General features: G+C 43.7%; 1 long non-coding RNA gene across 1 annotated transcript; it reads right to left on the minus strand.

Moving 5' to 3' along the window:
• Nucleotides 1-8,563: 8,563 nt before the first annotated feature.
• On the minus strand, nt 8,564-13,256 carry LOC307213176. The gene is made up of 2 exons (XR_013837430.1): nt 11,137-13,256; nt 8,564-9,242 (listed from the first exon to the last, which is right to left on the minus strand). It is a non-coding gene; the product is annotated as an uncharacterized lncRNA (long non-coding RNA).
• Nucleotides 13,257-15,342: the final 2,086 nt, after the last annotated feature.

The following is a 15,342-nucleotide window of genomic DNA, read 5'->3' on the forward strand; positions in this document are numbered from 1 at the left end:
CAACAACAACAACAACAACAGGTAGCTGGCTACAATAGTATGGATAGCTCAAAAGTAGTGCATATGCTTTTCATCCAAAAACCTCAGGTTTCATCTTCAGCATCTTCAGGTAAGACTGGGGAAAAGATTCCTGCTTGAATCCCTGGAGAGTCTGTGATCTTCAGTTTAACATAACATCAGGAGAGGAAACTCACAGCTCACATGCATAGAACACTCATGAAAGCAGTTAGATGCAGGGGAGCTTGCTGAGATAACAAATGAACAGCCTCGGGGTCAAATTAGTTGTTGAGCAGAACATCTGAAAAGTGTGGGTGGAGGAAAAGAGGATACTATTTGAAGATTAAGAGAGTTGGTTCCGAGTGAATAGCATTTATGTAGCTCAGAAGTTACAAATACACAAAGAAAGACTTCTCTCAATTTTCTCTTATTTGCTAGCATCTAGCCATTACAGATACAAGTGGTGTCTCAGTAGTTTATGTTCAGCTGGATTTCCCTAAAGGATTTCAACTTCTTTTTTTGACCACAACAATGTGGGTAGTTTTCACTGTGCCTGTTCCATTCCGAGGTATCTATTATTGAGCAGGAATAAAGAAGCCCAGTCTTCACTGCTGTCAATCTCTTTCAGTCTTAATAGATTATGTTTCAAAAGAATTAGGCTGGGATCACCTCAAACCCCTAAGCAGCATTGCACCAAATTGAATGTTCTGCCTTGCTAGCAAAGGCCCCACAAGACATCATCTCAAATTGTAGATTTAGGATGGTGTTGGAAGTATGCAAAACTCTTCGTACATTCTAATAATGCTTTCCTCCTATTTTCCAAATTGATCAGGCCTTTCAGCATAGCACTTTCAGATAGAAATGTTTTATTAAAACTTTTAGGCAACTGGAAGCCATTCACAATGGTCAGCATTATCTGTGAGTAATGTGTCATTATTGCACCAGTTCCCTGATACAACCATATATCACCAAAGTGCTATTGCTTTAGTGATGAATTAATGTAATACATCATCAAAATGCCATTATAGTGATGATATATTATTCTCTAATATGCCATCAGCTGGCAAAAAGCAAGTCCAGAAAGAGTTGTGCAGAAATGAGGGGGAAACACAAATAAGTTGGGGTAGAATTACATTTTCCCATTCTAAACACATTTCTATAATTTTAATTGAATGACTATAATAATTGATGATATATTTAAGATACGCAATATTTCCTATGAATGACTAGCAAATTCCCAAGACTTTTACCTCCACAGTTTGAGGCAGCAATGATTCCAAATAACAGTTTCTGGAAACCACAGGAGAGGAGGGTGCTTTTGCACTCAAATCCTTTTTGTGGGTTTCGTTCAGGCATCTGGTGGGCCACTGTGAGAACAGGATGCCGGAATACATGGGCCATTGGCCTGATCCAGCAGGCTCTTCTTATGCTCTTTGGAGTTCAACAACATCTGGAAGCAGAGTTGGATTTAGGGGAGTGCGACCGGTTTGGTTGCACTGGAAACGAGGCCTCTGGGCACCACAGGGGATGCTGCAACTATGATTTAAAATGGAGTATGAGAGGCTGGGAAGCAGGGCCTCAGGAAAGAAGTAGATAATAAACTTTTTGTTATGTACTGAAGTTCTCACCCTGGGCCAGCAGGGGGATACTGTAAATAGTTATGCAAATGAAGGATCAAAAGTGACATTCAGTGATTGGATGGATACTGTAGATAGTTATGCAAATGAAGGATCGAAAGTTACGTTCAGTGATTGGATAGTTTTAGAAAGTTGCTACAGTAACGTTGTACTGGAGCTCTATATAAGCAGGCTGACTGAGCCCTTCAGTTCAGTTCTGTTCTGGCCTCTGAATAAAGAAGAGCTGTTTGAAGAATCGCTGTGTCGTCTGATATGTTCACCCACAACTTAACACTTTTATATTTGTATGTTGTTGTTGTTGTTGTTGTTGTTGTTGTTGTTGTTGTTGTTGTTGTTATTTTATACCCCGCCCTCCCCAGCCAAGACCGGACTCAGGGCGGCTAACACCAGATATAAAACAATTGATTGAAATACAACTTAAAAAACAAAATTAAAATGCAACATGAAAATGCAGCCTCATTTCAGCAGAAACTCAAAAACCTTTTTGGGGGATGAAAACGTCAAGTCTCCACCAAGGCTAACTATCTAGACTGGTCTTATATGGGCCAGAAAAAAGCCCGGGAAGTCCCCAAGTAGGAGTTCCATCACCGAAGGAAAAAGGAAAAAAGAAAGGGGGGGGGGATCAAGTTAATTCCAAGCCAAAAGCAGGCGGAACAACTGTGTCTTACAGGCCCTGCGGAAAGAAATCACATCCTGCAGGGCCTTGGTCTCATGAGGCAGAGCGTTCCACCAGGCCGGAGCCAGTGTTGAGAAGGCCCTGGCTCTGGTTGAGGCTAATCTGACTTCCTTAGGGCCCGGGACCTCTAGGGTGTTGCTAAAAACTAACTGAAAGGTATATCTTGCAATGAGCCTACTTGGATATGAAATACTTTAATTGCAAATACCTTACACTTTCTTACTTAGCATATATGAACCCTCTTAATGTACAGCAACGCAAGAACAGTTGCACACAAAGTTTAGCACTTGCTGAATGGAAGATGCAACATAGCATACACTGAGTACTGTGCACAAGCCATCTAATGCAGTTTTTTTTTTAATGTATTTAGAGGCCCCTCCTGATCAGAGGCTATAAAATTTCATTGTTTGTACACACATCCAGCACTGGCCTAATTGACTTCAGTGGTACCTGTGCAGATGTATATGTATCCTACATGCCACATCGGTACAATTCCCTTTGACATAAACTGGTGTTTTACTGAGGAGTTCTTGATGGATCTAGACAAACCCACATGATCAATACTAATGGATCTAACAGCATGCCTGCATGTGTAATCGCATAGATCTCTTTTATGATTTCTGGTTTACAACTGTTTCTATAAATACATATAGGAACAGGAAGCCACCCATAAATCCCAATAAATGAATTGTGTTGCTCTATTTCTTAAAAGATATAATATTTAATAAAAATGTATGCACTATATCTTTATAGAATATTTCTATCGTTAGGTTGCTGTGCTATATTTTTCAATTAAATTTACTAGTGATGAATGGAAGCTAAGCTTGGCATTGTAAAGGAAATCACATCGATCACCACAAAGTCAATATAAAATCTTGGGCAACTCTGGGATAAATTATACAAATGCTAGGACAATATTAATATCTTAGGGCTATGGCTCTCAAAACACTTTTAAAAAAAGTTTACACAAGGTCCATTATGCATTAATAGCAAAGCTCTTGAAAAGCAATCTGTTTGGGAAATTACAAATGATAAACGATTTTACCTCTATACTGAGTAAAAATATAAGCAAGGGTATGAGACGGAACCAGCAGCAGAGCAAGCCGATCAGGCACCTGGGGCCTCCGTAGGGCCTCTGAGGAGTCTGCCTGCCTCCTCCCACTCAGCTGCCCTACAGCTGAGGGGGAGGGGGTGGGCAGACTGTTTGGATAAAGCGGAGCCTGCAGGCGTCCAAGCCACTGCGTCACTCCCAGGAGAGACGCATGGCTCGGGCGTGCTGCAGGCCCCATGGTGAGTGCTGCCCGGCATTTTGTCATCCTCCTCAGTGGTGACACCCAGGGCGACCAACCCCCACCACACACACCCCTTCTTCTGCCCCTGGACAGAACACAACCAAAGCTGTCAACTTTTCCCTTTTCTTGTGAGGAATCCTATTCGGAATAAGGGAATTTCCCTTAAAAAAGGGAAAACGTTGACAGCTATGAACACAACCCATTTCAAACTGGCAATGTAGGAAAGCAAACCACTGAACACTTTGACCTCTTTCTTCTCTCTTTTCAATCAGCCACATGCAATGCTGGGTTCACTGCAACACACGGGGACCTGTGAACTCCTTCTAGGAACCCCACTCCTGCATCCACCCTCATTGTCTGAGACGGTCAGTATTTTGTAAGAGGAATTGAAGCACACATTAGACATTTAGGTTTGTGCAGGTCCACAAAGTAGCCAGTGAAGAACCAAGTGCTATTAGGGTTTTTTTCTGGTTACAGAGATATTTTGATGTATACCATTTCATAGAATGGTACAGTTGGTACTCATCTAGTCCAACTCCAAGCAAAATGCAGGAATTTCAATTAAGGCATCCATAACAGATGGCCATCTAACCTCTGCTTAAAAACATCCACGGAAGGAGAGTCCACAGCCTCCTGAGGGAAACCATTCCAGTTGAAGTGGATTAAGACACCCTGGTGCAATGTATACATTTAAACAACAGCAACAACAACAAAAACCAGGCTTTTTGCACTGAAAAGAACCCTGGGTGATCAGAGTTCAAAATCATCACTGAAGCCTCCATGCACAGTGATGACAGAAAAAGAGAAAGCAACATTAGGTAAAAGGTAAAGGTAAAGGACACTTGGATGGTGAAGTCCAGTCAAAGGCAACTATGGGGTGCAGCACTCATCTTGCTTCAGGCTGAGGGAGCCGGTGTTTGTCCACAGACAGCTTTCTGGGTCATGTGGCCAGCATGACTAAACCGCTTCTGGCACATGGGGGACTGTGACGAGTGCCAGAGTGCACGGAAATGCTGTTTACCTTCCCGCCACAGCGGCACCTATTTATCTGCTTGCACCGGTGTGCTTTCAAACTGCTAGCTTGGCAGAAGCTGGAACAGAGCAACAGCAAGCCCAAGAGGCTCAGTGGTTTAGACCACAGCACCACCTGCTCCCCTAACCTTTGAGCAACATTACTTTGTGGGGAGAGGCCAAATGAGTGGATCCACAGACCCTTTCACCACACTTTCCCCTACTCATGAAGGGAGCTACCCTCTACCTTAGAGGATACATGGCAAAAACTCACTGCTCTGGTCTAGTGGCCAAAGCTGTTTCTGATAGCAGACTGCCTCAGTGGCCACGGCTTCTTAACAGCTGCTCTTATATTTTTGCATTTTAACCCCCATGGCCAAATACATTGGCCATACATCTTGGAGAAGATTCTCCAAATGCTAGGATTTTCTCACTCTCGGCTAAGGCTCTCAGGTTTCCCCAGTTGATTAATTTAACTGAATATCATGATAGGGAATATATAGGTCATACAGCTTGAGCTGTAGAGATCTCCTTCACTCACATTATTACTGCTAAGGTGTTTAGCATTCCATTTAATGAGCAGCGCCCCCCACCCACCTCAAAATCATATATGCTGGCACTGCAATTATTTTAGCCCACTAAAACCTTTGAATCCAAATGATGAATATAATATGAAGCAGAACATTTGGGTGGGGCAGTGAGGAATAGGTGAAGAACTTCTGGACTTTAAACCTTAGAAACGGGAAGTGCTTAAGACTGCTCATTACCATGACTTTAGCAAGCTTCATGATGTCAAGTAAGAACATGATGGATTTGTCTCCTGAGATAGATGGAGTGTGCTTGGCAAATATCTGTAGATACAATACCAGAATACCAGTACTTGGTGGAGTGGGATGGGCAATACTTTTAATGCAAACCTATAGCTAACCAGCTGTTTCCTCCCTACACCACAGTTTGTCCACCATATTCTTAGGCACAATTACAATACCAGAATACCAGTACTTGGTGGAGTGGGATGGGCAATACTTTTAATGCAAACCTATAGCTAACCAGCTGTTTCCTCCCTACACCACAGTTTGTCCACCATATTCTTAGGCACAATTTGGTGAATATTTCACTCTGTTCTAGCACTTTCTGGAAGCCCTTCTGAAGAACAATGCAAAAAACCACACAATCTTCCAGTGGTCAACCTGTCACCGCCTCTTTAATTCCTTGATAAGTGTCTTGGCTCCCCATTGTAAGAGAAAATGTATGCTGTTTCTTCCCTTTGAACCATTTGAATATACAGGGTTTAGATGGCAGCAACTTCTACTGCATTAGGTCATGAGGACAAATCCCTAAGCCACTGAATATCGCAAAGCCACCAAATGTGTTCTGATGTGAACATCCTGTTGGATGTGACATGGAAATTGATGCATTATAGTAGATTCTCTGGACTAACACGTTCTTCTAAAAAATAAAGGAAGGAGGAGGGATGGCCAAAGGGTGTTTTTGGAAGGGCTGCAGCTCAGTCGTAAAGCAGTTGCTCTGAACAGGTTCCAGATTCAATCCCTGGTATCTCTAGGTAGGCTGGAGAGCTACTACTGTCATCATGGACAATACTGAGCTGTATGAATTAATGGTCTGGTTCAAGATAAGGCAGCTTCCTGCATTCCTCTGCATAAACTTAGTCTGGACTGATAACTTTTGATGCCTAATCATTTGACCACCCCAGGTTCTCCATGGATTCACATTAAATTACACTACATCAATGGTTTTCAACCAGTGTGGCGTGGCACCCTGGGGTGCCTTGAATGATGGTCAGGGGTGCCATGGGCAACACTGGTCTCTGTCCCCATTTCCTTCTCTCCCTCCTCTGATGCCCTCTCATGCCTCTGCCTCTCAAAGGCTTCCACAGTTGTTTGTTGCAGCAGCCCTGCCTGCAAGTTCCCCAGGCAAATGGTGCTCTGGGACTGGCAGTGGCTGCTTCCCAGGCCCCTGTGGGGCAGTGTGAGGAGGCATCCCTCTTTGGGGCAGGGGGGGTCGTTCAGAGACCAGGGGCAACAGCAGCGCCTGCTCAGAGGACTCCCAAAGAGAGGGGAGAAGAGAGGAGACAGAGGGAACGCTCCACGCTGCACTACATTGTTGATTTAATCAAGATAGCTTCTCAAAATAAATCTAAAATGAAAGGTTTGTTCACACGTTACATAGATACAAGCTGTCTCTACATATGTGCAAGTGTTTCTGCAAAAGAGTTACCCTTGTTGATTTGTACAACTATTTATGTACAGGAAATACACGATACAAAGCTTGTACACTCATTGGATGAATCACATGAAGACCCCAAATGTATGGCTTATAATCCAGTGCTTTGTACCACACTTCCATATAAAATATTATCTTTTATTGGGAGGCCTCAATTTCTGCTTATGCATGCCATGCATACAGTAAACCACGGCTGCTTCAAAAGCTCAGTTGCATTAGAGAAGCAGATTTCAAATTCAGCTCAACTCTTGTTGTACGCCATGAAATATCAAGCCGCACTGACTGCATCAGTGAAGCTCAGCAGGCCAACAGTGCCTTAGCTGAGCAAACTTCAAAGCTGACTGATGACTTAATAAAATGCTGCTGCATACCCATGATGCTGATATAGAGAATATCTTGCACGGTGCATTTCAACCTTTGGAACTTCTGACTGAAAGATGGAGGGGAGGAAACGGAGAGAGATTGCAGGGTGACTTTCAATGAAAGTGGAAGGACTTTGTGTTACACAGGAACGTTTACTGAAACCTCGCATCTGTTCGCTCACATCAAAGCAAACAAACAATGGGACAGACTTTGGCTGTGTACACACCATACATTTAATGCTGTTAAATGGCGTCTAATATCCCAGACGCGGGTGGCACTGTGGTCTAAACCACTGAGCCCAGGGCTTGCCGATCAGAAGGTTGGCGGTTCAAATCCCCGTGACAGGGTGAGCTCCCGTTGCTCAGTCCCAGCCCCTGCCAACCTAGCAGTTTGAAAGCACGTCAAAGTGCAAGTAGATAAATAGGTACCACTCCAGTGGGAAGGTAAACGGCATTTCCATGCACTGCTCTGGTTTCGCCAGAAGTGGCTTAGTCATGCTGGCCACATGACCTGGAAAAACTGTCTGCGGACAAACATCGGTTCCCTCGACCAGTAAAGCGAGATGAGCACCACAACCCCAGAGTCATTTGCGACTGGACTTAACTGTCAGGGGTCCTTTACCTTTACCTTTTAACATCCCAGAGCATGTGCAAAGTGGCTTAACATTACCAGTAAGTAACCACATCCAGTTCTAATACAATTAGGATCAGAGATAAAGGGTTAAAGGACAGGGGGATTGAAGCAGAGAATAATTTATGTTGCTACACATTTTTCTTCCAATAAACTCAAAGGCGGTGTACAAAGAGTTGTCCTTTGCCCTTTTATCTTCACAACAACCCTGTGAGGAAGCTTAGGCTGAGAGGGAATTACTGGCCCGAGACCAGCCAGCCCCAAGGCTGAGTGGAGAACTGAACCCCCATGAACTGGATCCTAATCCAACTCTCTGTGAACGACTGGAGTAGTCAGGGAAGGGGTGCCCAACCAGCCTCAAACAAAGCTATTTTCTAAAAGGGCAAAAGCGGAAATGGAGGGAGGGATCTGTGGCCCTCCGGAAGCTTCTTACAATCTAGGAAATGACACCAGGCTGAGAACTGTGGGTCTGGTCAGAGCTTCAGGGGGGCAATTTAGATTGAAGAAATGGCTTAGGGGAAATGGGTTACACACATCCCAGAGCAACTGGAGTCTTAGAGCTTAAAAACTATCGCATATGGCCTGTCCTAAATGTCTAATAAAAAATATTTCAAAACAAAAACAAGAAACAAAGCTTGCCACAGCCTTGGTGTGAAGCAAGACAGGAAAGTGAATTTGCGTTCTTGATGAGCAATAACTTAGAGGCGAGAACGAACACTACAAATTTTTTATTTTATTTGAATATGCATAGAGTGCACAATCTGGTTGAGACAGACCTCCTCACAAAACACCCTCCTCCAAGCCCACTCAAGCGATATATGGCAAGTCTGTCTGCCATTATTCTTCCCTCATATGAAACTTGCTTCAGTACCTCTCCAGTTCGTGGCCTCAGCTGTGTTATCTCAGTAGCCATCTGGCATTCAGACGTATAAGGCGAGGACATCATCTAAGGAACAATGGTATCATTTAAGTCAACGGAGCTGTTTTTTCTTTTATCATCATCAGCCGAAGAATTGTGTTATTGGCCTCTAAACAATTGTGACTAATTAGAATCCTTGCTGGATATCCGAGGAGAAGATGGCTAGAATGACAGCAGATATAAAAAGGCAAGCAGCTCGGCCAATAGGAACATTGCCACAGAGAGAGGCTGCATCTGGATTAAGGCAGCTCTGGCTTCTCATGCACTGACCTATAAAAGCAGAGGATAGCAAGATTACTGAATGCTGCTGGCCAGGAAAATGGAAGAACCAAATCAATTTAGGGATGTGCTGATTTAACCCTCTGCTTTTGGGGAGATTGGAGTTTGGTTCAAGTGAAATTTAGGAACACATGTGGCACATTATTATTCTTGAATGAGATGGTGTCCTGGAATTATACTAAAAAGAAAACAAACTATCGCCCCATAAGTCTCCTGGATATTGTGTATAAACTCTATACTCGCCACCTGCTAAACAAATTGGTTGACTGGGCTGACCATTCTAACTTGCTTAATCCGGAACAGGCAGGGTTTAGAAAGGGCCATAGCACAATAGGCCACTGTTTGGTATTACAGACAATGATAGATAAGTATACAAAGACACATAAGAGCAAACTTTTTGTAGCTTTTGTAGATCTCACATCCGCCTTTGACTCAATCTGTAGGGACAAATTATGGCAAAAACTACATGACACAGATATTGATAGACGACTTCTCAAAATACTTAGAGAGTTACATACAGACACCACAGTTAAAATCAGAACTGGGATGTCAGGCAACTATACTGACCCTCCGCCACTGGGGAAAGGGGTTAAACAGGGCTGTTTGTTAGCACCGTTCCTCTTTAATTTCTATATAAACGACATTGTCCAACATATGGCAAAGTATAAGTCATCAGCTCCTGCCCTGGAAGGCAAACACCTGAATATACTGCTATATGCTGATGACATGGCGGTCATGGCACTCACTCGAAGGGGTCTACTCAGCATGCTGGAGGGGCTCGCAGCTTATTGTTCCCAAAACTCTCTAAAGATAAATTATGATAAAACAAAAATTGTGGTGTTTACTAGAGCTCGACATACATTTAGATGGTCTCTAGATGAACACAAAATTGAACGTCTCCTTTTTAAATATCTTGGTATCACTTTCCAAGCCACATCTAGCTGGCTTGCCGACTTCAAGACTGTAGAACTTCTAACACGTAGGACAACTGGTGCTCTGCTCAGTTTCTTTTATTCGAGGGGAGGGCAACTGGTGATCCCGGCACTAAAAATTTTTGTTGGAAAAGTGATTCCACAGATGTTATACGGAGTAGAACTCTGGGGTTGGAATCAGAAGCTGTTAGAACGGCTTGAAATCTTCCAAAATTTTTATCTCAGAAGAATTCTAGGCCTCCCTCAGAGTACTCCGGCAGCTCTCCTAAGAGTGGAAGTAGGATTACCTTCTGTGTCTGCCAGGGCCCACTTAAGATTCCTGCGTTTTTTCACCAACCTCATAGATGCCCCGAACACCTTATTGGCTAAACAAGCCTTTATATCATTACAAAATAATACCACTTGGCATAAAAGCCTATTAGACATTCTATCCAGATACAACCTACCTGAGTTTAATACTCTCAAATTGTGGAGCCCTGATAAAGTTCGGGAATGGATCTTTGAAAAAGACGCCTTTTTGGACTCCACCAAGATAAAAAACTCAGGGTTTTCCTACTGGTTCCCCCGAGTAAAAGCAGTCAAAATCTGTGCCAACTACTTGGTGGATATCACCGATCCCATCCTTCGGAGAGCTTTCACTATGGCACGGTTTCAAACATTGCCAACTGCCTACCTGACCGGTAGATACACAAAAACCCCAGTAGAACATCGTTTATGTCCTTGCCTTATGAAAATTAAAGAGGATCTTACACATTACTTCCTCTATTGCCCCATTTACTCGGGCTTTAGAGACGCATTGCTGCAAATTATACCCAACTCTATAACCAGTCCTGAAGATAGAGTAAAATTTTTGTTAGTTGATGCAAACCCACGCATTACCCATGTGGTAGCGGTCTTAGTGATGAAGGCCATGAAAGCCAGGGAAAGATTTATAGACGACAATGTAAAGACCCCTTCACAGTCTGTTTAACTCGCTGCTTGTTTTTCCTCCTTTTCTATCTTGTGGGAAGAAGGTTTTGTTGGCATAGTATGTAATGAATTTTAATATTTTTAACTACTGTAGTGTTGATTTTTGTGCACAAGCATGGTCCTCACAATAAACGGATTTGATTTTGATATTAAAATCATCTAAATAAAAGAAAGAAAAGAACAAAACAAGCTAAAAGCTTAAAACAAGCAGCAAGTGCAGCAAAGCTGCCTACAGTGTTGATTGGTTTCTTAAGTTTAGATTTAAAGGATAAGATTGTCATAGCAAATGTTGCAGAGTCATTAGCTTTCCCCTCTTTGCTTTCTACCAGAACATCAACCAAAAGTAAGAGATCAAAACTGGATATATTTCTGGACTAAACGTTTCAGAAGGCAATCCTGCAGATGGGTGATGGAAGAATAATTTTTGCCTCCCCGAAAGGCTCATCCTTTGAACCTGAACTCAAGAGAACACTCAGCTGTATATGTGCCTTGGCTGAATTTTCCATTCGTTTTAAGTTTTGATATATTTTGCTCTTCAGAGCATAAATCCATTCCAACACCGAGAAGAATGAGAATGACACCATGTCACATCAAACAAGAGACTGGTCTTCACTTCGATGCACAAATAAAGCTTCTGGATGTGAGGGCTTCTCCATTTGCATCGGCTGATGGGGAATCTAGCCAACACTCCTTTGGAGAGGATACGTCAGTGGGCAACTGGAGCCCACAACCTCAGAGAATAATTATATTGGGATATATTGTACCCAGCAGTGGATGGAACGGTGTGGCCGTGCTGCTTACCTGGCTGAATCACTGCAGCACACCAGGACAGAGAGGGAGAGGGACAACAGCAGTGGTGAGGCTAGTGCAGTGCAAACATGCCAGCAGAGCCAATCCAGTGCTCTTGCCAGCGCATTAGAACAGCACCAGCGGTTGGATGGCCATCTGTCATGGATGCTTTAGCTGAGATTCCTGCCTTACAGGGGGTTGGACAAAATGACCTCTCATGTCCCTTCCAACTCTACAATTCTACGATTCTATGAATCTCCCCACCACCACCACACTATTCCAATGAGGCTTCCACTCACTTCTGCTCATGGAAGAATTTCTTTCGTCTGAGGAACAACTGGCTTAAACTCTGTGCCCTCCAGAAAAGCTGCTCTGGGACACTAAGAGATCCTTCATAACAATGTGCAGGGTGGCACAGGAACAACAGAAAGAACATGGGGATTGGGAAAACCTTCCTCCAGTGAATGCCTCTAATGGTTTGGAGTCCCTTTGGCAAACTGAAGGAGCTCTTCCATTTGCATAATGACATTTGTTTTAAAAAAAATCAATGAAAAGCAATAATGTTTATTCTATCACATTTGTACAAGATGACTAGGCATTTATCAAATATGGCTGCCTAGAAATGCATGCTTTTGCATATACTAAAATACAATGAAACTGTGGTACATTTAATAGATCTATCCACACACGTTATACCTCAACAAAACAATAGTTCCAGACCTACCCAGATGCTTTCAAAACTGATTTATGGCAGTGGAAAATGTAGCCTAAATTCCACTAATATAGCATTTAATATTAGTGCAAACCATGTGGTTATTACTCTATTATTATGCCATAATGTATATTTTATGGCAAAACCAACAGAAAGGGTTTTGAATATTAATAATTGCATTTTCCCAGGCTGAAAGGCATTTGCGAAGGTGATGCAGGTTTTTTAAAAATAATATTTTTAATCACAAATGTTTAAAAAATGACAGACGCAAGGATGCAAACAGTGGCACAGCAATCACTTTCAGTAGCTGATAACTCTGGTTGCGCACACAGATACAAGATATTCCACAAGGCAAGAAATGTTTAAGGATACATTCCATTTTAGTGGTCTGTAAATTTTCATAATCTTATATAGATTTCCCCGAACTAAATCACACAGAACGTAAGAAGCTGCCTTATCCAAATTGGACTATCTAGCTCACAAGGTTCCCAGAGTTCCAGACAGGAAGTTTTCCCCAGCTCTCCCTAGAGATTCTAGGGACTGAACCTGAAATCTTTGTGATTTTATTCATTTCTTAACCAGACACATTTTGTTCTTGCCACTATAGTGATGTCCCTGCTTTTATATGCCCTGCTCACATTGCTTTTCCCTCTTGACTTCCTTTCTCTCTATATTCCATGGATACACAATAAGGTGCACTCCAAATGATGTTGGACTCCAATTTCCATCATTCCCAACTTGCATGGTCCATTGTCAGGGATGATGGGTCCTAAAGTCCAGAACATCTTGATAGCATCTTGCCAGCTGCATCTGGAATGAGTAGCTGAATTTCTTGTGCCATTGTTTGACCTGCTAATGACAAATTGAAATATGGTAAGGGGTATCTTTAACAAAAAGACATTCCTTAAATGCTCATATTTGGATTGGAACTAATATTAATATTAATGTTTCTGTGAACAATAATAAATCCCTGAAATTTGAAAAGTGCTCTATATTTTGCGTGTGTAGGTCCCCAGGCCACCCCTCAAATAACTTCACACATAACACGTAATTTTAGTTTTGGTTTTTGGGCACTATTTTGGCCACAACTTTATTAAAATACAAAATCAGTGAGTGGTTGTTTAGACATTGGTTATGACTATCTGTCCCCCCGCCTGGGACAGAACTGACATCCCGAGGTCCGATCGGTAGCCAGTAGAAGAGAAAGTCAAACTGGGGGTCATTTGAGCTAAGCGTCGGACCCACGCCGCTCACCCCAGCAGCTCCCCGAAAGCTTGCCTGCCCGGTCCTATAACAAGGATTCCCATAACAGGGATTGGGCGGCCCTGGTCCCATAACAGGGATTGGACGAAATCATGGCAAACCCCAGGATTCCTTTAACGGAATTCCCTTCAGCGCAATAGGAGGGGCAGGCACCGCCTGAACCCCTCCACCACCAGCATATTATAACCAATGCCTAACCGCAACCTTACAAGTTGTGACGAATTGCTGAGTAGTAGGCAAAAACCAAATGGCACAGCCAATCACCAAATGGCAAAATTCCTACTAGGCCCCTGCTCCAAGGCAGACGACCCCATGACAGGCAAAGCAAGGTCAACCGGAAAGAGGGTGGGTGGGCGGGTGATCCGATGCACTCTGCAAAGAGAAAGAGAAACCAGAGTGCACCAATATTTAAAGACTATGGTCCCTCCCACCCAATTTGCAACATACAATTTGCCCCAGCAACCCGGTTACCCAATCATGATGCCAGGCAACAATTATTAACCTGCCTGGCAACAAGAGGCCTGGCCTGGTGGCCCACACCGCAACACGTGCTCTCATTTATTGGAGAACACGCTTTGCGTGTGTAGGTCCCCAGGCCACCCCTCAAATAACTTCACACATAACACGTAATTTTAGTTTTGGTTTTTGGGCACTATTTTGGCCACAACTTTATTAAAATACAAAATCAGTGAGTGGTTGTTTAGACATTGGTTATGACTATCTGTCCCCCCGCCTGGGACAGAACTGACATCCCGAGGTCCGATCGGTAGCCAGTAGAAGAGAAAGTCAAACTGGGGGTCATTTGAGCTAAGCGTCGGACCCACGCCGCTCACCCCAGCAGCTCCCCGAAAGCTTGCCTGCCCGGTCCTATAACAAGGATTCCCATAACAGGGATTGGGCGGCCCTGGTCCCATAACAGGGATTGGACGAAATCATGGCAAGCCCCAGGATTCTTTTAACGGAATTCCCTTCAGCGCAATAGGAGGGGCAGGCACCGCCTGAACCCCTCCACCACCAGCATATTATAACCAATGCCTAACCGCCACCCGAGCTTTAACGCTCGCCGCCAACCACTCACAAAAATTAGGAACCTAATTTTTTAGCCACAGCATCCAACCAAATCATTCCCCAAATCAGAAAGGTGCACTCCATCCGCCCGGTAAAGGGCTGCCGTCTTGAAATAAATGCTGGGGTGGGGAATAACCAGCCCACCCAGCTCCAAAACCTTCTTGCACACTGCAGAGTTAATGCATATCCTGGCCTTCTCAGCGGCCTTCTGGCGGGAAACACTGCGCCAGGTTTGCCTCTGCAACAGGTGAGACCAAATATTCTCACTGAAGGTAATGAGGCTGCCAATGCCTCCAAATCCCTTTTTGGATTGAGGTGCGCAAAGCAAGGCAATCAATAGTTGCCACATCATTTTCCCCCAGCTGCACCACTATGGCCATAGGGTGGGGAGGTCCGAGAGCAGCCGGCGACCAAACAGCGGCATAAACTCTCCCCATGACATTCCGCGTCTGGAAAACCATGACACTTGCATGTGCTGTGGGAGGCCGAGACACGCTCCCCTTGCAGACTGCCTCGCTCTGCTGCCAGCCCAATGAACGATGCTGTGTCCCACTATCCAGA

The sequence above is a fragment of the Podarcis cretensis genome, assembly GCF_951804945.1.
Source record: "Podarcis cretensis genome assembly, chromosome: 3".
In the NCBI taxonomy this organism is placed as follows: domain Eukaryota; kingdom Metazoa; phylum Chordata; class Lepidosauria; order Squamata; family Lacertidae; genus Podarcis; species Podarcis cretensis.